The following is a 23,740-nucleotide window of genomic DNA, read 5'->3' as shown; positions in this document are numbered from 1 at the left end:
GGTCAAAGGTGAGAGGTAAAGCCTTAGAAAGGCTGCCAGTCTACTATGGTCAAAGATTGGAGCTGAAGGCTTTAGAAAGGCACAGACTACTATGGCCAAAGGTGGGGGAGGTAAGGGCCTTAGAAAGGCTGCTAACTTACTATGGTCAAAGGCAGGAGCTTAAGGCGTTAGAAAGGCCACTAACCTACTGTGGTCAAAGGTGGGAGCTAAAGCCTTAGAAAGGCTGCCAGTCTACTATGGTCAAAGATGGGAGCTGAAGGCTTTAGAAAGGCTAAGTCTACTATGGCCAAAGGTGGGAGTGAAGTGCCTTAGAAAGGCTGCCAGTCTACTATGGTCAAGGGCATGGGAGCTAAGGGTCTTAGAAAGGCCGCCAGCCTACTATGGTCAAAGTTGGGAGCTAAAGGCCTTAGAAAGGCCACCAGCCTACTATGGCCAAAGGTGGGAGCTAAGAACCTTAGAAAGGCTGCCAGCCTACTATGGTCAAAGGCGGGAGCTTAAGGCCTTAGAAAGGCCACCAACATATTGTGGTCAAAGGCACAGCCGAGTAGATTGTCTTTCAGTTTATTACTGAGATACAATAAAGCTTTGGTATACTGAGTGTACAAAAACATTACTGTAGCAATCCACAGATTGCATTGAGAAGTACACTAGTGGAACTAAAATTAATTAAACCTTTTCGTGACACAAATATGGCTATATATGTCCTAACTGCACATACCTTGTGCAGTTAGCTGGGATATAGCCGTCCACAGAACATGCTGTGTATGGAGCAAGCTTGAAAGTCGAACCCGCTGGATAAATGGCGGGTATTGTCTGCACCCGGTGGCAACAGCTGTAATCAGAGAGAACTCTGACAGCAGCATTGAAATGTCCCAATCGGGACCTAGATGTCCTGAATGGCTGTACCACAATAAGATCGTAGGGCTGCCATCTGGGTATCATGGCAGTGTGGGGACTTCTGAAGGTCCCCAGGGCTGCCAGGATCATTTGCCTATTAAAGATGTGCCTGTGACAGGTCTTTAATAGGCAGCCTGCTAAAATATAGTATAATGCAATACCATAGTATTGCATTATGCTTTGTTAGCGATCAAACAATCACAGATGTCTTTGTCCTACAGGGACTAGTAAAAAAAAATACAGATTGTAAAAATTATTATAAAATTAAAGTTAGAAAAAAGCCCTTTTCTCAGTTGTTGCATCTAACAATAATAAAATAATAATAATACAACAAAACCAACATTTTGTTTATTTTTCTGTAAAGCTCCATTTAAAAAAAATATATATATTATTAATCCCACATGATTAACTGCATTAATAAAAAAAAGTACACACTGGCAGAATTGTTCATTTTTGATCATTCTGTCTCCAAGAAAAAAATGAATAAAAAGCTAATCAAATCATCCGAGCCCCCGCAGAGCCCTACTAACAGAAAAATAAAAAAGTTATAGGGGTCAAAAAATGGTGAAAGAAAGCAATTGAAAAAAAAAGTTATTTCTATATAAGAAAACTATATGAATTTGGTATTGCTGTATTCACACTCATCCACAGCATAAAGATAGCATCTCACTCTTACTGCATCATGAACACCAAAAAAAACCCCACCCCAAACTAATTCAGTTGTGGATCTTCTCCTATTTCATCCCACTTAGAAATTTAAAAAAAATCTTCCAATACATTATATGATACATTCAACGGTACAACTCACTACGCAGGAAAAAAAAAACGAGCCCTCATGTAGCTATGTCACCTGAAAAGTAAAAAAAAAGTTATGATTTTTTTTTTTTTAATTGGGCATACGAGATCTGCGATATGTGACCTGGATACAGGCGCATCAATGACCTTTGGTGATGAAAGGGTTGACTGTAGTTTCATAAGCTTTATTAAGAGAGAGAATAAAAAGTTAAAAAAAAAGGAAAAACATTTTTATATACAAAGAGACTCTACTGCTACAATCAGGATGAGCTAATTAATACAATTAACATATTATTTAAATTGCCAATATTTGGCTGTCTCTGTTACAACTGAAGCAGGAAGTAGAGAACAATGGGTGCCATTAGAATAGGAACCAGCTGGGTTCCCACATGCGGTTTGGCTGCAGCGAAAAACCGCGAGATTCCGCTTCAATCCCCGCAGCAGTTTTGAAGCGGCTTGGCCGCACGCTTTTCCGTTGTGGCTGGCGCTCCCATAGAGGAGAGCGCGGCCGTAGCGGGGAAAAAAAATGGACATGCTGCGGCCGCCGAATCCGCACCGCAACGCCGGCTTCTGCTGGCTTTGCCGCAACGGATTCGCCGTCCAGTTTGGATGAGATTTCTGAGACAGATTACGGACAGATCGTAATACGGTATTAAAACTTTGAGTTTTGCCCTTAGAAACATAGAAACTCAAATCCATGAACCCTTGACTAGTTCTCCGAGTGTACCATCCTGTGTAGTACCTCTACACTGACTGCCTGGTATTACAGTCTTCCATGTGTGGACGCCCTGATTTACTTTCCAGAAACAGGCCGGATAGGGAGATACTCTGCTGGCGCGCGTATTTCTAGATAATCCTTACTTTTGGTGCAAAACTTAAAAACTGTGCCTTTGCCTTAGGAAATTCTAGAAACAGACAGGGAGGACATTCTTTATGCATCTCTAATGACTTTACATTTAAATATGGAATCATGTGAATTTGTGAAAGTCTCCAGTTCTAGGTAGTTTTTTGCTAACCACAAAGTACCTTCATGAACACTACATAATTGCTTTTCTTTGGCAGAGGTTCAGCTTTTCAGATCACGTATTTATGAAACAGATGCTTTCCAAATTGCAGTGAGATGGACTTTTTTCCCTCTTTATTCACTGGGAACAGAGGTTGTAGCCTGGAAGTCGTCTAGGAACATGCCAGACTCATGAGACGATTAGAAGGCGTTTGTAACTCCGTTATTTCACGGACATGTACCTGAGTATGGAAATCATATTAGGGATTAGAAAAGCCATATTTCTTGGCACATACATGTTAGCCGTCTAAAGTAAATACGGTCTTTACAAGTCTTTAACATTCCCAGACTTCCAAGTTTGTTGCACAAGTCGTGGTGAACAATGTCCAAATACAGAATGCTCATTCGACCGACGGCTATCTCTTGCAGCAGCCCCATACACGGTTTGGTCGAGCATGCATGAGTTTTGTAAGTAGTAGTGAGAGGAGAAAGCTTCTGCCAGACTCTTCTGGCGGCGGCTTAACTTCCAGGAACAGAAGGCTTAGGAAGTCGAATTCCAGCATGCCCTGTTCACTCCTATCCTGACACCTGTTGTTGGGGAGAATGGTATACACGTCAAATCACACCAAAGTCAGAGGTTTTGGTGGAGCTATAAGGTGTATTGCCACCCTAAGAATTAATGCCCCAAATAACTTGGTTAATTCAGGACTTCATGGTCCAAACCATGTGATATTGTAGTGGAATACAAAAAACTGCACCAAGTTTGGTGCTGTATAGTATTTTTATTGCTTATTTCTGTATGGCATTCTGTGCGGATTCCATTATGATCTGTATGGATGTTGTAAGTGAATAGACAGAAACCAAATTATTATTATTGTTCTGACTGCCATTATGGAGTCGGGAAGGAATTTTTCCTCCCAAAATGGGGTAAATTGGCTTCTACCTCATTGTTTGTTTGTTTTTGCCTTCCTCTGGATCAACAAGGATGGGGGGTGGAAACAGGTTAAACTAGATGGACATTTGTCTTTTTCCACCTAGCATACTATGTTAGGGCTTGTTCACATGAGTGTAGATCAGCTTGCGTTTTCACAGCCGGCCGATATACGCTACCGTGTGATACATGGGTTTGGCGTATATGCTGTGGGGCGGGGGTAGACAGCTTAGCTCTGCAGCTGGGCAGCTCTAGTCCTGATAACTGCTGCAAAATACAGAAATGCTGTGTCCTATATTGGGCTCGCCGGGGAGGAAAGCTGATTTGGTCATATCCTGTTTCACAGGCTTGTCATAGTTACCACACAAATACTCCGCGGGCATACTGGTGCTGCTTATGCAGGACTCTGCCTGTTCTACAAGCATTATTTCTTAACTAGATGATGGGAAAATGGAAGCCTGAAAGCCTGTAAAAAACACTGCAGTGAATAAGTCTCATTGTTCATGTGAAGAGACATTCTGCTTGTTAAAAGGCATCATTATACTTCATTTTGACTTCGTTTAAAACAACTTTTGCTTATAAAGAAACCTATAATGACCCGTCATTTTCTTACTTTAACCTAAAAATGTATCTGTCTTTTTGCTAAAAAGAAACCATCAAAAGCGTTCACATGAGCACTGTACCCCTTTGGCTCTGATCGTTCCTGCTTGGCTTTCCTAGGAGAACGGAACTAGTGGTGTATGGGTTCATAGAAAGCCCATACATGCTTGCTCCACTGTCTGAGCCAAAGGGACATACCAGTCAACTGAATGCTTCTGCTCCTTCATTTTAGTCATCGGTCAGGGTCTCAGCACATAGAACTCCACCGATTTAAACTTCTTACATGTTAAATATGTTTTCCGGGACTAAGATATTGATGATCACTCCTCAGGATAGGTCATCAACACTGGTGTAACTATAGGGAATGCAAGGGATGCAGTTGCACCCGGGCCCAGGAGCCTTAGGCGGCCCAGAAGGGATCTCTTCTACATATAGGGAGCCCAGTACTATGAATAAACCATTATAGTTGGGGACCCTGTTACAGGTTTTGCATTGAGGCCCAGGAGCTTCAAGTTACGCCTCTGCGTTAAGGGGCTAAGAGAAGTTGTGGGGCCCCAAGATAAACTTTTGCACCCAGGCCCATGAGCCTTTAGCTACGCCCCTGGTCATCAATATCTGCTCAGGACCTCTGCTGATCGAAGATGCCATGGCACTTAGGTGTAGACTCCACACTGAAAATCCATGCTTGTGAGGTTTTCACAGTTGGAATCGCTCTTTGCATTTATACAGTTTGTTATCACTAACTTCTGACTGTCTACTACCAGCACCTTCCTAATATATTGTATGTATACAGGCGGGTTCCTCTTTAAGACCCAATTACACATAACGATTGTCGCTCAAACGAACAAAAGTGCGTGATAATCGTTACGTCTAAGTGCAAAGCCATGGTGCACTTCTTGTGCGAGGTTTTGTTAAACCTTCTCCTGCTTGTATGTTACTTATCAACATATTAAAAAGAATAGGACCCAGGACAGACCCTTCTGGTCACCACTTGTTACTCGTTCCCGATCAGAACACACTATGTTAACAACACTGATATCTTTTGACAAATTGCGAATTCACTTGACTATCAGAAGATGAAGTCCAATTTTCAATAATGTATCTCTTTATGTAGACTGCATCAAAAACTTTACTGAAAGCCAGATAGGTGATATCCACATAGTCAAAGAAATCAATGAGGTTAGCTTGACATGATCTGAGCTCAGTAAAGCTGTGCTGTTTAGGGTTGTTGGTTTTTAAGTGAACAAATACCTTCTTTTAGGAGAGTTTCCTTTAGTGTTACTACTACAGTTGTTAAACTAACTAGCCTGTAGTTCCCGGCTTATTCCCTACTGCCCTTCTTATGGAAGTTAAGGGTTCTTTGGTACTATTGTATCTTGTCTCCACCACAAGTATGGGTGGAGACCTAATGATGGGCTGTATCTGCCCAGTGTACGCCCACAAGCTACTGACTGGCTGCCTAGAGCAAGATCCTAGCAGCATGGGGAGTGAGTTTTGCCTGGGATGGAGAGTTTTAGGGTTGGGGTTCGTTTCAGTGTTAGCCTTACATTATTAGCTGTAAATGCTTCCATGTGAGAGTGGGGCCTCATTAACATGGAAGCATTTACAGCAAATCATATAAGCCTAACACTGAAACTAACCCTAACCCTCCATCCCAGCCAAAAGTAATTGGCCGCGCTGCTAGGACCTTGGCGCCCGTGTCATGTCATCTGCCCTCCAGCCTATACCGAATGGCACCCAAACACCCCCACCCCACCCAAGCTGTTACCAGTCCCGCAGCCCTCCATCCAGCCATGGAAAGAGCGTCCCCCACTTCAGCAGCGCAGGAGGACGACCGTAGCAGCCATGAGTGCAGGAGACATGACCGGACAATGGAGACCGGGGGAGTGAGTGGCAGGACCCGGGAGGCCAAACGTGACAGAAGGCATGATGGGAGACTGGAGGACCGCAGGACGAGGGAGAACAGTGGCAGGGTGACTGACAGGAGCCGGCAGGGCCAGGAGTCCGAACATGACTTGAGGCATGAGGGGAGAGAGGAGGACCCAAGGACAAGCAAAAGTGGCAGGGTCACTGAACGCAGCCGACAGGGACAAGTGACAGCAGGCAAGCACAACGTACAGCGGCGGAGGGGTGAGTGAGGGGTAGGCAGCACAGCTTGCAGCCAATCAGGAACTGGGGGCGTCACCTGGCTGTCAAGCAGCCTAACCCTTGTCTACACCCATCACTTCTGGTGTAGACAAGCTACAACAGTACCTAGTTCTTTTATGAGTTCCTGTGAGCAAAACTGATAGGGTCTGGAGTAGTACATGAAGCAGAGAGTCAGAAGCCGCCAAAGATTGAATATCTTTGTTATGTATCACTTCATGCAACAGTAACATTGTAACAGTTATACCTGCTTGGCCTGTACCGCAGGCCTCATGCACACAGGTGGATTTTTGCTGCTGAATCCGAAGCGGGCATGCGCCTCCTGATTCCGCTGCAATAACCCTCCATAGCATGCTATGGAAAAATTATTCTTCATGCACACAAACAGAAACTAATTGCAGTTTCCGTGAAAAAACGCAGCATGCTCCATTTTACTGCGGTTCCTGCATAGACGGCTTCCATTGAAGTCAATTGAATTTTGCGGGAAAAGCAGGAGTTTAAAAAAAAAAAATCTGTACTGCGCATGTCCGACGGCGAGCCATACAGGCCATCCGCAGTACAGAAAAAGAAGAAAAGCAGGTACGTGCGGATGCCGGCTGAGCACAGGGTCGGATTCCGCTGCGGGCTCCTGCATTTGGAGTCCAACCTGCCAGTGTGCATGCGGCCTTAGTAGGGGAAGGGAAACTTCTACAATGGGGGAGATTCATGAAAGTTAGTACAAGGAAGAAGTGGAGCAATTGCTTCTAGCAACCAATCTGTAAAATAAAAGCAGCAATCTGCTTTCCATGGGTAGTAGTTTTCGTACATCTCCCCTGTAGTGCTGATTGACATGACTACGGCATTTGTGCTCACTGATTTCGAGAATGCAGGCAGCTGTATGTGTACATTGTTCTACAAGCGGAGCCTACAGGTTTGCAGCAGGGAATTTGATTTTCACATTGCAGCTTTATTACCCAAATTGCTGCTGTTCAAACAAGGAGTGATTGCAGTAATACTTGTATATTAGGGAATTGCTGATAATGCCATCTAATATTTGACAACTGTGTTTGGCAAAAAGAGAAATGTTTCTCATTCTCCATATCTGCATCTTAACCCTGTTTTTGAAACTTAGAAGTTACCACAAAAACCAGCTAAATATATAAACTTCAGTTGGCAAGAAATGCTAAAATAAGCACACAAGTCGGGGGCTAATAAGCTGTTAGGCAGCAGATTGACACTACCGTAGCAGTGCAATAAATGGATTAACACAAAAATAGAGGGACTTTGGTCAAGTAGGGGTTGTATCTCCAGAGGAAACTCACTTAAGAGATAAGGGTCCGATTCTTGTTGGAACGAGCCAGTGACGTCATTGCCGGCTCATTCACTCTCGTGCAGCTTGTTTAGACAGGCAGATACATCGTTGGCTCGTTCAAACCATATTCGATGAGAGTCGTTTGGTCTTGAGAGGACTGAGCGAGAGGACGAGGGTTTTCATGTCTGCATAAAATTAACAAAAAGTGAACGATTATCGGTTGTCGTTCAGTCATTGGCTGCGTTTAGACTGAACGCTTATCAGTCACTTTCGCTCGTTTGTCTAAAAACACCTTTAGCATGGTCATCTCCTGGAATGGACAGCAGAAGTGGAGTTGGATAATTATGAGAGATCAAGTGATCTTGCCACTCATTTAAAGGGGTTTTCCAGGAAGGATACTACTGATGACCTATACTTAGGATAGGTCATCGATAGTTGATCGACTGGGGGTCTGTTGCTTGGGACTGCGACCGATCAGCTGATTTGGTACATGCTGTCAGCGTCGTAAATACAGAGGTCGGAGAGGAAGGCGTAGAAGTCTCCGCGCTGAACTCTGTGTAGTGGTCGCCGCTTGTAACTGCAGGAAGATAGGGTAGCCATGTTTGCCACCAAAAAATACAGGTTGAGATAAAAAGGGGTGTGAGTTGGGGGCATAGTATAGCACGGAGTATAATTTGTGACTTAGACCTGGGAATTATTTCATGGTACTAAAGATTGCTTAACACGTGTGTGACCGATACATATGTCAGGGATAAACAGCAATGTTGCACTCCAAAATCCCATCTTTAATCTCCATTCAATATCACCATGAGGCCTCATTCACAGGGCCAGATTGTCCATGGTACAAATGGAGCACTTGCTCCAAGCTCCATGGTCCTCCTATGTATAGTGGACTGAGAGGGCTCCAAACACTGGTTCTCACTGGTTCGACAGATCCAGTGAGAAGCAGTTGGCCCAATTTTGTGGTTGTATAAAGAAAAAAAATTGCATACTGACCTGCCACACAGCACTTACCCAATCACCTGTGAAACGGTCTTACTTCCTGGTCATCCAGGGTCAGTACGGTCACGTGATTTGTGCTGTGACATGTGACAGGCATTGGCCCTGGCCTCAGCACTAATGCCGGTCATGTGTCACGGCTAGAGATGAGCGAGCGTACTCGTTTTGGGCGATTTCGCAATCGAGCGCAACTTTTTTTGAGTAACTGACTACTCGAGCGAAAAGATTCGGGGGGTGCCGGGGGGCGGAAAAGGTGGTATTACCTACTGGGACACAATAAGCTGCATTATTAATTACAGAGGCAGAAAAGGTGGCATTATTGCCTACGGTGATAGGAATGGCAGCTTACAGGGGAAGAAAAGGAGTATTTTTAATTATGGGCTGAAGAGTTTGCATTATCACTAATGCAGAAAAGGGTGGCATGTTTACTGTGTGAAGGACACTACTGCGTGGGGCCAAATTACTGTCTGGGGCACTATGATTTGTGTAGCTGTGTGGAAAATGTAGGGAGACTGATGAAAAAGCAAAGGGCCAAAGATTTTTGTGTGTCAAATTCTGCAGAGATAAGTTGTGGCTGGGAGAAGTCATTGTGATGGTGTGGGCTTGGATAGAGAAGAAAAGGGAGCGAAAAGGGAACAGATCTCTGGTACATTATGAAAAAAGGGCCCTAGGGTATGTTCACATGTGGCATACGCTCTGTATATTTTCCATCCCGGGTTTGCCTGTGAAAAGTACACATCATATAAAGTACAAGCAAAGTGTATGAGATTTAAAGAACCCCTTCAAATAACAAGGGTGAAGCATGCAGCATATCTCCATGCAACAAATGTAGAGTTTGCCACGGATTAATTGCAAACTTTCTTCTGCGCAAATTATGTCCCTTCTGAACATACCCATAGGACCAGAGGTAGATTGGTCATTAAACACACTTGGAAAGTTCCTGGTGGGCCGGTTGAGTCCTGGGGCTTGTGGAGGGGTGGAGAACTTTTATTTTTACAGTTGAACTACACTGAAATAAAAAATAAAACCATTGTACTCCTTTGTGCCGCTCCTCCTGCTACTGACCTCTGTAGTTTATACACAACTGTTGGCCAACTGCTGACTTCCGGATAGAGAGCAATCACACATGATCGCTTCAGCGAGGAAATGACTGTAGCAATCACATGATCACTCTAACTGGAAGCGTGTCATTATTAACAAGAGTTGGGGCACAACAGTGAGAGGCATTATTACTAAGTGGGGACATAAGGGGGGCATTTCTACCCAGTGGGGGCCTATGAAGGGCATCAATACCAAGTGGAGGCTATGAGGGATATTATTATTGAGTGAGGACATTATTACACAGTGGGGGCCATGAGGGGGATTATTATTGTGTGGTGGACATAAAAGGGCATTTTTACCAAGTGATGGCCATGATGGGCATTATTACTAAGTGGAGAGAATAAAGAAAGCATTGTTATTAATTGGGTGCACTTTGACTGGTGGGGGCACTAAAAATGGCAATTGTGTGGGGCCTACAGTGAGCACAAAAAGGGGGATACTATTACTGTGTGGGGCACCATGGGTGGCATTTTTACTAGCTGGGGCAGTATGGTTGGGGAGCTAATATAAAGGTTTGGAAAACAAAGCCAGGTGGCTAGAACATTTAGGAGTTAAAGATGTCTGTGTCAAATTCTACAGAAACAAATTGTGACCAGGAGAAATTCTCATGGAGGTCTGGGCTGGATGGAGAAGAAAAGGGAAAGTGAACAACTCCAGTCAGAGAGGACATCACCTGTGATCTCTGGATATAACGGTAAATGTAATCACTTATATGGTCTGCAAAGCGCCTGTGTAGAGCTGGAATATACCACTATGTGGTAACTATATTGAGGTGCTAATGGTTTTTGTATAGTGTTGTTTTACAGCAACACTGTGGTGGAATTGTGTGGTCATGATGTGGGGGTATCATTTGGCTCTCATATAGTGTTTTTATTGGGAATGCAAATCTTTGTAGTGGTTTATATTCAGTAACAGTATGGTGGTATTCAGTCACTCTGCGGTGGTAATATTACTATGATCATGGTCAGGTAGTATTATTTGGCCTTTATATAGTGTTACTATTGGCAATGTTGGTCTTGGTATAGGGGGTTTTTGTAACAATGACATTATTAATGTAATTATACGAGCCATAATGGTTGCAGTTATATCATATCTGGGGTTATTTTATTCACTTTTACAAAATAAAACAAAAAATTGTTTTTGTGTAAATTTTTTAAAAACTTTTAAACATTTATTACATTTATTTATCTAGACCCACTAGGGACGTCACAGTGCGATCGTTTGATCACTTTTACATAGTATCATACATAGTAACATAGTATGCAAGGCTGAAAAAAGACAAATGTCCATCCAGTTCAGTCTCCCCCCCCCCCTCCCTCCCTTGTTGATCCAGAGGAAGGAAAAAAAAAACAATTGGGCAAAAGCCAATTTATCCCATTTTGAGGGAAAAAATTCCTTCCTGACTCCATAATGTCAGTTAGAATAATCCCTGGATCAGCATTTGAAAATTCCTACCTGACTCCAAGAGTTCCTACTTTGAGGCCTTAGTCAGACGGGCGTTTTTTCGCGCGATTTGCGCATGCGCATGCGTCCGGCGATTTTTTAAAACCATTGCTTTGCAATGGTATCGGACACATGAGCGCTTTTTATGCGCTCGTCCGATAAATTATAGAACAGAAATCGCAGATCGCACCTATCTGCGATCTGCGATTCCTGTTCTCTTCTCTATATGCGCTCAATGGGGCCGGCGGCAGCAGCGCCGACCCCATTGAGAACATATAGAAGACAAATCATTCTTCTCTGCCACAGCTGTAACAGCTGTGGCAGAGAAGAATGATGTTTGCCCATTGAATTCAATGGAGCCGGCAATACAGCCGGCTCCATTGAAAGCAATGAGCTGCCGGCGATCGCGGGATGAATTGTCGGGAAGGGCTTAAATATATAAGCCCTTCCCTGCAATTCATCCAGAAATGTGTAAAATATATACTCACCTTGTCCCGGCAGACGGAGTTCAGCGCGGCCGGCCTCCAGTGGGTGTGAAGGGGGTGTGAGTCAGACCTGCCCCTGATTGGCTCAGCGCTGAGCCAATCAGAGGCAGGTCTCACTCACACCCATTCATGAATTCATGAATGGGTGTGAGTGAGAGCTGCCTCTGATTGGGTCTCACTCACACCCATTCATGAATTCATGAATGGGTGTGAGTGAGAGCTGCCTCTGATTGGCTCAGCGCTGAGCCAATCAGGGGCAGCTCTCACTCACACCCACTGCAGGCCGGCCGCGCTGAACTCCGTCTGCCGGGACAAGGTGAGTATATATATATATTTTTTATTTTTACACATTTCTGGATGAATTGCAGGAAAGGGCTTATATATTTAAGCCCTTCCCGACAATTCATCCCGCGCTCGCCCGCAGCACATTGCTTTCAATGGAGCCGGCTGTATTGCCGGCTCCATTAAATTCAATGGGCTGGACAGCTCCGGCCCATTTCTAATGAAACGCGGCTAGGAGCAGATTTTTCGGGCGATTTTTTGGTCCCGGTCACGCGATTTGCGGATGCGCATCCATCATGCGATCCGCAAATCGTGCGAAAAAACGCCCGTGTGACTAAGGCCTTTTAATGTTTTGGTAAAGGCAGCATAACAAACAAGTATTCCCTGTGAGTCTAAAACTATAAAGCAATCTATTAGGTTGTGCTGAAGTATCTGCGTAATAGTCATACAGCTGTGGCATGTCTGGGGGCCTTTCCTAGGCCTCTGGCTGCCATTGTTATCCATCAGCACCCCATAATTGCATTTCCAGGGGATCATTGGGGCAGGAGGAGCCCTCTGTCTAACGACCTAGATGCTGTGGTCATTATTGACTGCAGAATCTAGGAAGTTAAATGAGAGGGATAAGAGTTTACTGATCAGAGTTTTCCTTGATTTTAGCTATTACCTCAAGAGCTTAGCTGTCAGTCAACACAGAGCTCTTGCAGAGGTCATGCACGCGCAGCTCCTGTCACACAGTTATATTAGAGGAGATCACAGCTCATTCCACTGACTGTATATTTCTGGTCTGTAGCTTATTTAGGTGAATATAGAAAGTAGTAATAAAGAAAATTAAACTGTCCTCCCCGCAGGCAAAAATGGTTTAGCCTCAGCTAATGCTGTGCAGATACATCATGGGATTGATTGAAAGTGAAAGTAAAAAAATCTCACCATCAAGAGGGTGTCTGATAAGCATCAGACAGGGGCTGTACTGCACAGAAGTGGCTGGAATACACAGAGGAGACTGCTAGAGTGTGACAGGCAATTGGGTGAGGGAAGCAGGTACGGAACAAAGCGGTTTTCACCAGAGTTGCCCTTTAAATGCATAAAATGCAAGTTATATTAAATCTTTTTGCACAAAACTATACTGTAGCATGCTGCCTGCAGGTTGGATTGTATTTGTGATATGTTCACCTAAATGACCGAAACCCCAGTGCTCTGTGCTTTCTGGTCAGTGCAGGATCAGATTTATTGCACATAGACAGCGCTGACCTTAGGGCTCACAGTCATTAAAGGCTATGGAAACATTTGTGCAAAAAAAAAATCAATACACACATACACTGTTGACAAAAGTATTGGGACCCCCACCACTCCAGTGCTATCAGGCGAAGAGGATATGCAAATCGGATATGTGAGTATTAGGTATAAAGGAGAGTATCACACATGCACATCTCTGTACAGAAACCATCAGAATGCCACAAGGTGCAGAGTTGACAGACCTCCAACGGGGTATGGTGGTCGTAGGTCACCTGAGCAACCAATCCTAATGGGACATTGCTGTGCTTTTGGACCTTCCAATGTCCACTGTTGGTAATGTTATTCAAAAATGGAAAACATCTGGTGTGTGCAGTGCAGCCACATTTGGGGAGACCTCGAAAACTGACAGAATGTGGACAACAAAGCCTTGTATGACCTATGAAAGCATTGTGCACATTGTCAACAGAAACACTCGCTTAGGAAGTATCCCAGGCCATTGGAAAATCCACCAGAAATATTCGTAGGGAACTGCCTGCGAAGGGTTACCATGGATGAGTGACTGCACACAAGACCAACATCACAGCAGTGAGTGCAGAGAAACACCTGTGGTTGCGTTTGGAGTGTCGTTCTAGGACTGTAAATGAGTAAAAGGAAGTGTTGTGAACAGCTGAATCACAGTATACCACCTTCTGATTGAATGGCCGCTCTAGGGTGTGGCAGTTGCCTGGAGAGCGGATTCAAAGCGACTGCATTGTCCCAACAGTGAAGTTTGGAGGAGGTTCTGTTATGGTGTGGCGGTGTTTCTGCTGGGAAAGATTAGGACCATTGGTTATAGTGAAGATCACATTAAACGCCAATGAGTACAGAGACATTCTGGACAATATGGCATTACCTACCCTTTGGCAAAACGTTGGTACAACTCCATGTCTCTACTAACATAACTGAACATCATTTCATACAGCATGCAGTGTTGAGGCTGGTTTGGGGAGCAGAACATCTGCAAACTTCATTGGCCAACCCAAAATTTGAAACTCAATCTTATCAAGCATCTTTGGGACAAACTAGAACACTGTATCTGTGCACACCCATCATCCCCTGCATCACTATCTGAAGCTCTCCTTGAGAAATGGAGGCAAATCCCTCCATACATCTTTTGGAACTTGGTGGAAAGCATGCCTAGGAGGGTTACTGCAGTTATTGAGGCCAAATGCGGGCCCAAAACCGTATGGAAAAATGTGAATAAAATTGAATTTCATCACCCTTTATGTGTGTCCCAATCCTTTGGTCAACATAGTGTATCTTACTAAGTCCTTGCAAAAAAAAATGATGCACATAATTGTTTTTTTACATTGTGTTTTCCTTCTCATGCATTTAGAAAGCCTCATACTTGACTTGCAGGCTCTCCTACATTCAATTTTCTGGATGGGGAGCATTCCCAGTACTGATCAGCTGCTGTCTCCTGAATATACACAAGCTTAGCTCCTCCTCCACTCTGCTCTTTCAGAGGCTGTCTATCATAACCACACCCACTCAATATTACACAGCTATCTCGTATCCTCTCTCAAAGTGGCTGCTGGTCCATTTTCCCTCACTACTGTGATAACAGTAGAACATTAATCCAGAGCAAATTACAGCCCTCTGTAATAGTAGCTTTCTCTGCTTTCTATGCTTCCAATCTCCTCTACCATCCTCCGGCAGTGATTGCACGTTCACAACAGGGAAGCAGGCTAGGGTAGGAGTTGTCAGTTTACTGTGACTGACAGAAGTTGCTAAGATTTCAGTCCTTCACTCTGTAGCTCCTTGAAAAACAATACAAGCAGAGAAATCAAACAATAAGAAATATCAAATGAAAACCAATTACAAAAAGTCTTAATTACCAAAAGCACATTGATTAATAGAAAAAAGGCGTACATAGCCTTTAAGTCACTGCTTGATGGACCCTTTTCATTTCATAAAGCTTTAAACTTTGGCAGACCCACCTATATGGAAGATCCTGGGAAGACGATCTGCCTGTGAAGTGTCTGTTGTATGCTCCATTAGTCATACCAGATGTCTTCTCCCTTCTTGCCTCCGTCCTGACTTCTACCACCCAGTTAGAATGAGTGAAGTTTTGCAGTCCATCCCTACAGAGGAGGGGAGAAGGTCGATTGTTGTGTACAATATAATTGTTTAAAGTCCTGGTCCTCTATCCAATATCCCATACACCAACAAAGCATATTCTGAAAAATACCGGCACTTAGTATGGACAGTACAAATTAATTACTAATGCTGGGGCTGGTGGAATACCAGCTAGGTGGCAACCATAGATGAAGGGAACAAGCAGGAAGACAGAGTGAGGTATTTGTAGAAGACCCCTAGCATTAAAGGGGTTGTCCAAGTTGCATGCTCTCCATAAAATCCATTCCCCATGTACTAACATAACAAAAAGGCCTATATTCACCTCTCCCCGCTCCCTGCTGCGTCCAACGGAACTTCTCCATCCTCCACCCCTTGGTTGTGTACAGTCTGCAGTCATGAGTCAATTATTAGCAATCATTCACTTCATGAGTTCATGATTGAATTATTAGATTTTTTGATAGGACAGGTCCTACCATAGACTGCTATAGTGACTTCTGACAACTGTATGCATACTTACCAACACTTATGACACCAAATTTGAGGCATTTAACCCCTTCCTGCTGCAGCCCTTTTTGTTTTTTTCATTCCCATCCCTACTTTCAAAAAATCATAATTTTTTGTCATTCTCCTGGCAACATTGCCATATGAGGGCTTGTTTTTTGCAGCATGAGCTGTATTTTTTACTCATACCTTATGAATGTACTAAATAATGTATTGGAATTATTTTTAAAAATTTCTAATTGGTGGAAATGTAAAAAAAACCATAATTTTGCCCTTTTGGAGGAGGGGTTTGTTTTTATGACATTCACAGTCTGGTAAAAATCACAAGTTAGTCTTTTTATGTAAGGCAGTATGAAAAATTATTATAGCCATCTCCCTGTGTAGAACAGGGATGTGCAGCCAACAATAACAAAACTGTATGGGAGATTAAGGATCATTTTACCGATCGTTCATCCTTGAAAGAGTTTAAATTGGCTTATGTGAAGGTCATTTAAATGAGTGCTTATTGGGAAGGTATTGAACCATATTTTATACAGTAGTGTCATGGGCATATTTTTTGTGCTGTGCAAGAACTATGTGTGAAAAAGACACACAGTGTAGTGAATTTTTTTTCTAACAGGGTCTCAGCATGCGGCTTCGTCATAATTAACCTTTGTGATGTTTTACTAAGAGAGAAGTATCACACATGCTGTAGAGTTTGAATTGTTTACCTTGTGGGGGATGCCACACTATATAACCTCTTGCATTGGAAACATCACTTCAGTGTTTCTCATTGTTTTCTTCTCTGATGTATTGAATAATAACTAGGAACATGTGATTGCTAAGGCTATGATACCTCTTGAGTATCACCTAAATTAAGTGATTACTTTAACACTATCAATGTTAAATCATTGATCGGCGTTCGTCATGGTCCTGAAATTAGCTCATGTAAAAAAGCCTTTAGATCTTTGGTTGGTGTGGTATAAAAGAATCGTTGACTCTCCTCCTGCTGTAAGTGAATCAGTAATACTACAAAGCCAGACTGAGATGCTAACAAATAACGCACTCTTGGGTATAGTTCCAATGCTGTTCTTTTTTTTTTTTTACCATGTTTTTCTTTTTTCAATTTTATATTTTATTTGATATATTCAACAGCTTTCTGTAATTCCACAAAATGTGCCGAGCTTTTCCCGTAGCAAATGTCTTTTGTGTTCCAGCGCCATTCTGCTGTCTGTGCTACAGCCGTAGGATGATATGACTGTGAACTTTGTCTATACATTTGTGTTTCATCTCTGGCTGGGAAGAAGATCTGTTTTCATGCTATGTACTGAATCATTTTCCGCAGAACTGAATAGAGCAACAAATAATAATTGGGACTTTTGTTCTGAGAGGATTCACTAGGGCTTTTAACGCGAAAAATGCCCTTCACTGCTCTATGCGCCTGTAGAGCTGTAACCCGATTCTGAAGTACAAAAGGATGCTCCTGTTCTGCAGAGTCCTCCTTATCGATTGGTGATATAACTGGCCTGTAGTAGGGGATGATGTAATGCTCATCAAGTTACTAAAAAAGTGACCTTGAGGGAGATCAAATGGCTATGCCGCAGAGATGGATGAATGCTAAGTTACCTTGTTTCTTGCTAAATTGCCTATATCCTAATCAGGCTTAAACTAATCATAGGAGCTATCTATTTGGGAAACAGGAGCTTCTACATAAATGCATCTAAAAAGCTCAATGTGTTCAACGGCAGTTCACACCAAGGCAAATAGATGGCTTTTTTTTTTCATTGAGTGATCATTTCACTTCCCGTTCTGGAAAATACTCCTACTCAAACATGCATTGCAGAAAAGAGATCTTGCTCAGAGGAGTAAGGGCTGCAAGAATGCGTTTCTTATCACGGCTGCCAAGTTTCCTTGATTTCCAGTAACCGTTCCAAGCTTTCTGGAAATTTCTAGTGCCTGTGGGATGTCCCTGCGTCTTTGGTAATAATAACCCAAAAAATATTCCCCTCTGCTGTATATTAGATAGAACTTTTGTAGCCTATCCAAGTGATTTTAAAAGAATGTATTTATTAACCCTTTCCAATCCACTGTCTGACGTCTGAAGACATTATGATTTAAGGCTGTACAGCTCCGATGTTGGAAGACGTCCATCGGGGTTCTCTTATTGTATATTGCCAGCCTCTCTGCTGTCGGAGCCTATCCAACTTGTCACCTCATGCAGTACTGGCTTTAGCCAGCAGATAGCGCTGTTGTACAACGGCAGAAAAAGAGAAAGCCCTCTAGGAAAACCAGGATACACATTTGATCGGAAAGGGTTAACAATGCCACGCTCAGTAAGGTTGTGTTCACATCTGAGTCAGAGCCGCCCTTACAGATTCATTCCGATTTGCTTGAAAAGATAACGCAGCACTGCTTTTTCCATTAACCCCTTAAGGACAAAGGTGTTTTAGTCCAAAAAGGACCAAAAGCTTTTTAGGGATTTTACCCATGTGGTGGCTTTACTGTCCTATTTTTTTCCTTCAACTACCAAAATTACCTTTGTTGTTTTTTTTTTTACCTGTGACATATAGGGCTATTTTTTATATCTTTTTTTCCTCCCACGGTAATTTTTTTTTAAGGGGCAAACAGCTAAAAAAAAAACTTCTTTAATTTGTAGTTTCTTTTTAAAATTAATTTATTTACACTAAAATAAAGTACAGGAATGGTTTTCTCATTTTGTTTTGGACGTTTTGATGTATACAAATTTGCATAGTCTCGGATTACATGGCGCATACGGTGATGGTTTTGGTTGACGTCGGTGGTCATTTTCTTTATTATATATATATATATATATATATATATATATATATATACACACACACACACACACATTTTAATTTAATTCTGTAGTTTTTTAAAAATTATTTTTGTAACTATTTTTTTTAACAGTTATGTCCCCCATGACGTCCTCTAAGACATTCAAATTGGCTTTTTTTTTTTTTTTTTTTTCACTGTAACTGGAACATCCGTAGGAACGCCATTTATAGCAATAGTAGTCCCCTATAGCAACAGTAGTCACTGGCAGAGCTGATCTGGGAGTGCTGGGACCCTGCAGCTCTACGATGGCAGGGGGCACCCGGCAGTCCCGTGATCGTCAGGTCAAATAGTGGATGTTGTACTCTATTCACTACAAAGCACTATGTAGTCTGCAAGAGAGAAGGCAATTGCGGTTATAAACCCCTTCTGCCTTCTCCTCAGGGTCCTCAATTGTGACTAACAGCCAAGGATCCGACCTGCTCTTGCTACATCGCAGAAGCTGTAATCTTGCGCCGTATTTTTACCATCAGGATTAAAGCCCAGGACCAAGCATCGTAATTTACATCACTTGGTTGTAAAATTAGGTCGATCGTGACAGAACACAATGAACCCATATTATAAGGCTTTGTTCAAACCTTCTGTTCCATTTTTCTGTTCCTCATGTTTTTCTATTTTTTCTGGAAAGTATATCGGAATCTGCAATGGAGGCGCCAACTCAGATATGAACAAAGCCTTAGTCAATGGGGTCCACCGGCTACCATTGGTGTCTGTCATGTGACAGATCCATTGCTCCATCATTTTTGTTTTTATGCTCCTATGATGGAACAGAAAATAGAAATGGCAGTGCAGATGGGAACAGAGCTTCATGCTTAGTTCAGTAGGGCGGAATTTCCCATGAGAGGCTCACACATACTAGCTCAGGAAAGAAGAGTTCCTGCAATGTATCTTCAAGTATTTTTATCACGCAGTACCAGATGTCTGTTTATAATTAAAGCATATATTAGAAAATTACTTTTAAATGTAAGACTTAACAAATACAAACATGCATGTATATTTAAGGCCCCCTGCACACGGGCGGAAATTCCGCGGCGGGATTTCCAGCAGAATTTCCGCCCGTGGCCGCTGTCATAGGATTGCATTAGAAAATGCAATCCTAGGCACACGGATTCGATTTGTCCGTGCGAAATCAAGCACGGAAAACAAGTAGCGGAATGCTCTATTTCTGTGTGGGGCTTGCAGAGCCCCGCACAGAAATGTCACTCCCTGGCCATTGGCTCCGCTCTGCGCATGCGTCGGCTGACCGGCAGCCGGCACATCAAAGAGCTGGAGCCGCGGGAGAGGTATGTGCCGCACTGGTCCCTGCAGGGGCTCGGGTCTGGTCCCGGGATCCGACCCGGCCATCTGCAGGCAACCTTATACAGATACGTGTTGTTGTATATCAAGGTCTTTTAGCAAAGCTCTTATCATAAATTCCATCAAGTCGATCATTGCAGCTGGTGGGAAGGAAATAGTGATAGCTATCATTTTTGTCTAGTGGTCATGGCCATTGTCACTACAAATGGCATTTACACTAAAGGCTGATTTAGACACAACGATTTTCGCTCAAAAATCACTCAAAGCTGTCTTTTGAGCAATAATCGTTGTGTCTAACTGCACTGACATCGTGCAGTTTTTGGTAAGCCGTTGCTGATCTTTCAGCATGCTGAAAGATCAGCGATCAGTTATTAAGAATTCACAGCGGGATACAGCTGATACTATTGTTTCACCTGTATCTCGCTCTCTGAAGACAGGCGGGGTATGAAGAACACAGCTGTCCAGCTGTGTTCTGCATACCCCACTCGGAGCGCTCAGCTGTATAACAGTCGGGTGCTCCGTGCAGAGAACAGCTGGATGTAGAAGATAAGCGGCTCCACTTATCTTCTGCATCTCACGCTCAGAGCGCTCAGCTGTATAACAGCCAGACGCTCCTAACAGAGAACAGCTGGATGCAAAAGACAAGCAGCTTCTCTTGTCTTCTGCATTCCCCGCTCGGAGCGCTTGGCTGTATAACAGTCTGTTTAGCAGTTGTGCTACAGACTGGCCAAATTATCAGTGTTACTACTCAGAAACTAGTGAATTGGCCTTAAAGGGGTCATCCAGGTTTAGACAAAACAGTCTCCTATCTCTCCACAAACTGCACCACTCTAGTTCATGGGTTGTGTCAAGTATTGTAGCTCAGCTTCATACAAGTGAACCTGTGAATATGAGTGACTCCCTTTCTGGGGAAAAAACCCAAAACATCTGACATTTTTTTCCAATGCTGCACAAGTCTATAAGGCAAAGCATAAGTCTGCCTTGTGTATTTAAACTGTGCAGCTCATTTTCTAAAAGGGCTGGCAAAAGTGCTGAAGCTTAACCATAACTAGAAGAGTTAAGACTGTCTAGAATTGAAATGTAGTATGAATGCTATGTAGATTGTAGAACTTTTTACATTCTTTATGGGAACTTTTAAAGGGGACCCCTCATCACCCAGAACAGTTTTCAAGGGGTGCATTTCTTATACGTATCTGGTTACCTGTTCCTGCGCTGTGACCTATGGAAGTCAGTGTGCGGACGATGCAGCGGAGCCCATATAGAACAGTATGTGTGTTCACGTTCACAACCTGCAGAGATGAGTCTGCTGCATGGGTGACCGCACGGGAACAGGGAAAGGGGTAAGTATGCAAGGCACATCCTGAACTCCCCGGAACCTGTCTCATGGGCACCATAACTTAGTTTATTGGGGTTCATAGGTTCCTTTTAAACTGTGATGTTAAAATGCAGTTTGGGTACACAGCAATGATTTGTGGCTTCTATAGTGATCATAATCCTCATCTTTTTCATTTTATTGTAAATCAGTCATAGTTTCTGAAGGATGATTAAACAGGCGCATACATTAAAAGAAGAGAGCAGCAGTGCGGAACTGTATGTGATAATATGATAAAAGTGGGCTTGGATAATACGTGGCTTTATATTACTGAAAGAACCATAAAGTAACATGAAATGCTGTGCACTTAGAGCTCCGGAATCATCAGGGATTATGTATGCAGCTGGAAGGAATTTCAGCTTTTGGAGCACGTCCTCTTCACTTTATCCAGAATTGTACATAATGCATAATTGTACATGATACCCATGGTGACCGGGTTATTCCAACTCACTGCAGTGCACTTGTCCAGAAATAAATGTATAATACTGCAGAAGTAAATGTATAATACTGCATAGTCTTTGTTTGTAGAAGAGAAAAAGAGTCACTGGTTCTAGTTAAAGACCTGGTAACAACTTTAGGTACTTTAACCCTTTCCAATTCACTGTCTGACATCTAAAGACATTCTGATTGAAGGCTGTACAGCTCTGATGTCAGAAGACATCTGGCGGGGTATTCTTACTGTAGATTACTGGCCGCTCTGTTGTTGGGGGCCTCTCCAGCATGTGACATACCGCAGTACTGGCTCTAGCCAGCAGATGGCGCCATTGTATAATGGCAGTAAGAGAATGCCCCCAAGGAAACCCTCAATCCAAAATTGGATTGCAAATGGTTAATTTGTACTTTTTAACCTATTTCGGAGGCTCATTGATCTAAATACCTAAAGGCCATGGCCAGAATATGTATGAAAATAAAGTACATGTGAGCAAATATCCGCATTAACAGGGCCAGTTGGGAATAAAAAGGGGCGCTGACTAAATGCAAAGTATTCCTCTACACTTCTTTTTTTTTTACATATTTCTGTTCTGTTTTCAATACTGCATGTAAATACATACAAAACACCACTATTCAAAATATCACTACATTCTTCAGGCCAACACAATACGGCCATTCAGTGTCTAAATAGCACTGCCACACAATGTATACATAGTGCTCTCTTGAGCACTTTGAGTGCACAAATGTATACGAACATGGAGCATGCTGCGGTTTCTTTTTGTACAAGCATGCGCACAAACCCATTCAAATCAATGCTTCTTTTCTCTGCGTATTGTGCACAAATACGCCCGTGTAAAGGGGGTCTTAAAGTAAATAAAATAGCGCAATTCAGTACCCAAATAATACAGTACCAATATACTGGATGGTTTTAGAGTTCATTTCAGAAGCCTGATGAAGGGTCCAATTGCTACATCACTAGTGGTGTAGGGTGATAAGAGGGGTTCATGAAAACACCCCTAGTGGTCTAGGCTGGAGAAGGGATAAATGTGCGATTCCATCCGTGTAATAGAGAAATCTGTAGTAGTCTATGGGCTAAGTACCTGCTATTCCCACCTTTCCAAGCTCCAGCACTGTCCTGGTGTGACATGAAGCTGAAGGAGATCAACCTCTCCCAGGCTGGTCATGTTCAGCTTCCTTTGATAATGAAGAATAATGAAATCTTGACCCTACAAGATCCTGACTCACTCGCTGATGTTTAATCTATGCACGCTGCAATAATATAATTCCATATTGCTTTTGGAAATATGTGTACCTCATGATGGACCTGATGAAATCCATCTTAGTGTTGGTATCTGCAGAATCGCCAATGTTCATTTTGTACAAATTATTGACGTGAGCCTGAGAAGAGTCATCCGTATGTAGGAAAATGCTGCGAAGCTAAATATATCAACTTGCTACACTTTGTATTACCTTGTGATACCTTTTTACACGGTACTGGACAAGTCTAAAGACGTTGACAGCCAGCATGACCTTTTATTATAAGCCATCTTTATAAGATAGCCAGCAATTAAGATAACCAGCGCTGAATCTTAGTTATGTCCTAGTCTTTAATGGACCATAATCATTTCCATTTGCAGTTTTGAAATGTCAGAAATCATTAGCCACAGTATAATGTTGTAAACTAATTTAATAAAAGGTATTTTGTGTTTTTTTTTCCAGTTTTATGAAGAAGCTGGAACTTCCTCTATCTGAGACGCAGAAACAGATCCAGTAGGTAAGGGATCATCGTGTAAGAACTACGGCAACAGAGGAACACAAATGCCGGCATGCGTTGAGCTGATCGCATGGATGACACATCATTCAGCTGTTCTATGACTTTATTTTCATTATTTCCCTGGAGCCCCCATCATCAGCCTCAGACTGGGGTACATTAAGGTTACCAGTGCATGGGCTTATATACAGATGCAGCAGGCGTTACATGTGA

General features: G+C 42.8%; 1 protein-coding gene across 3 annotated transcripts in view; it reads left to right on the top strand.

Moving 5' to 3' along the window:
• The window catches only part of ATXN1 (ataxin 1), a 284,235-nt gene that overhangs the window by 172,767 nt on the left and 87,728 nt on the right, over nucleotides 1–23,740 (top strand). For 2 of the 3 annotated variants that reach the window (XM_066579391.1, XM_066579393.1), the window contains exons 4-5: nucleotides 10,342–10,456; nucleotides 23,476–23,530. The gene's annotated coding sequence lies outside the window, so the exon portion shown is untranslated. The remainder of the gene's footprint in view (nucleotides 1–10,341; nucleotides 10,457–23,475; nucleotides 23,531–23,740) is intronic. The other variant, XM_066579392.1, reaches the window with a different exon arrangement.

The sequence above is a fragment of the Eleutherodactylus coqui genome, chromosome 9, assembly GCF_035609145.1.
Source record: "Eleutherodactylus coqui strain aEleCoq1 chromosome 9, aEleCoq1.hap1, whole genome shotgun sequence".
NCBI classification, from domain to species: Eukaryota; Metazoa; Chordata; class Amphibia; order Anura; family Eleutherodactylidae; genus Eleutherodactylus; species Eleutherodactylus coqui.
Note: the sequence above shows the minus strand (reverse complement) of the source record. Positions and strands in the feature narration are given on the sequence as shown.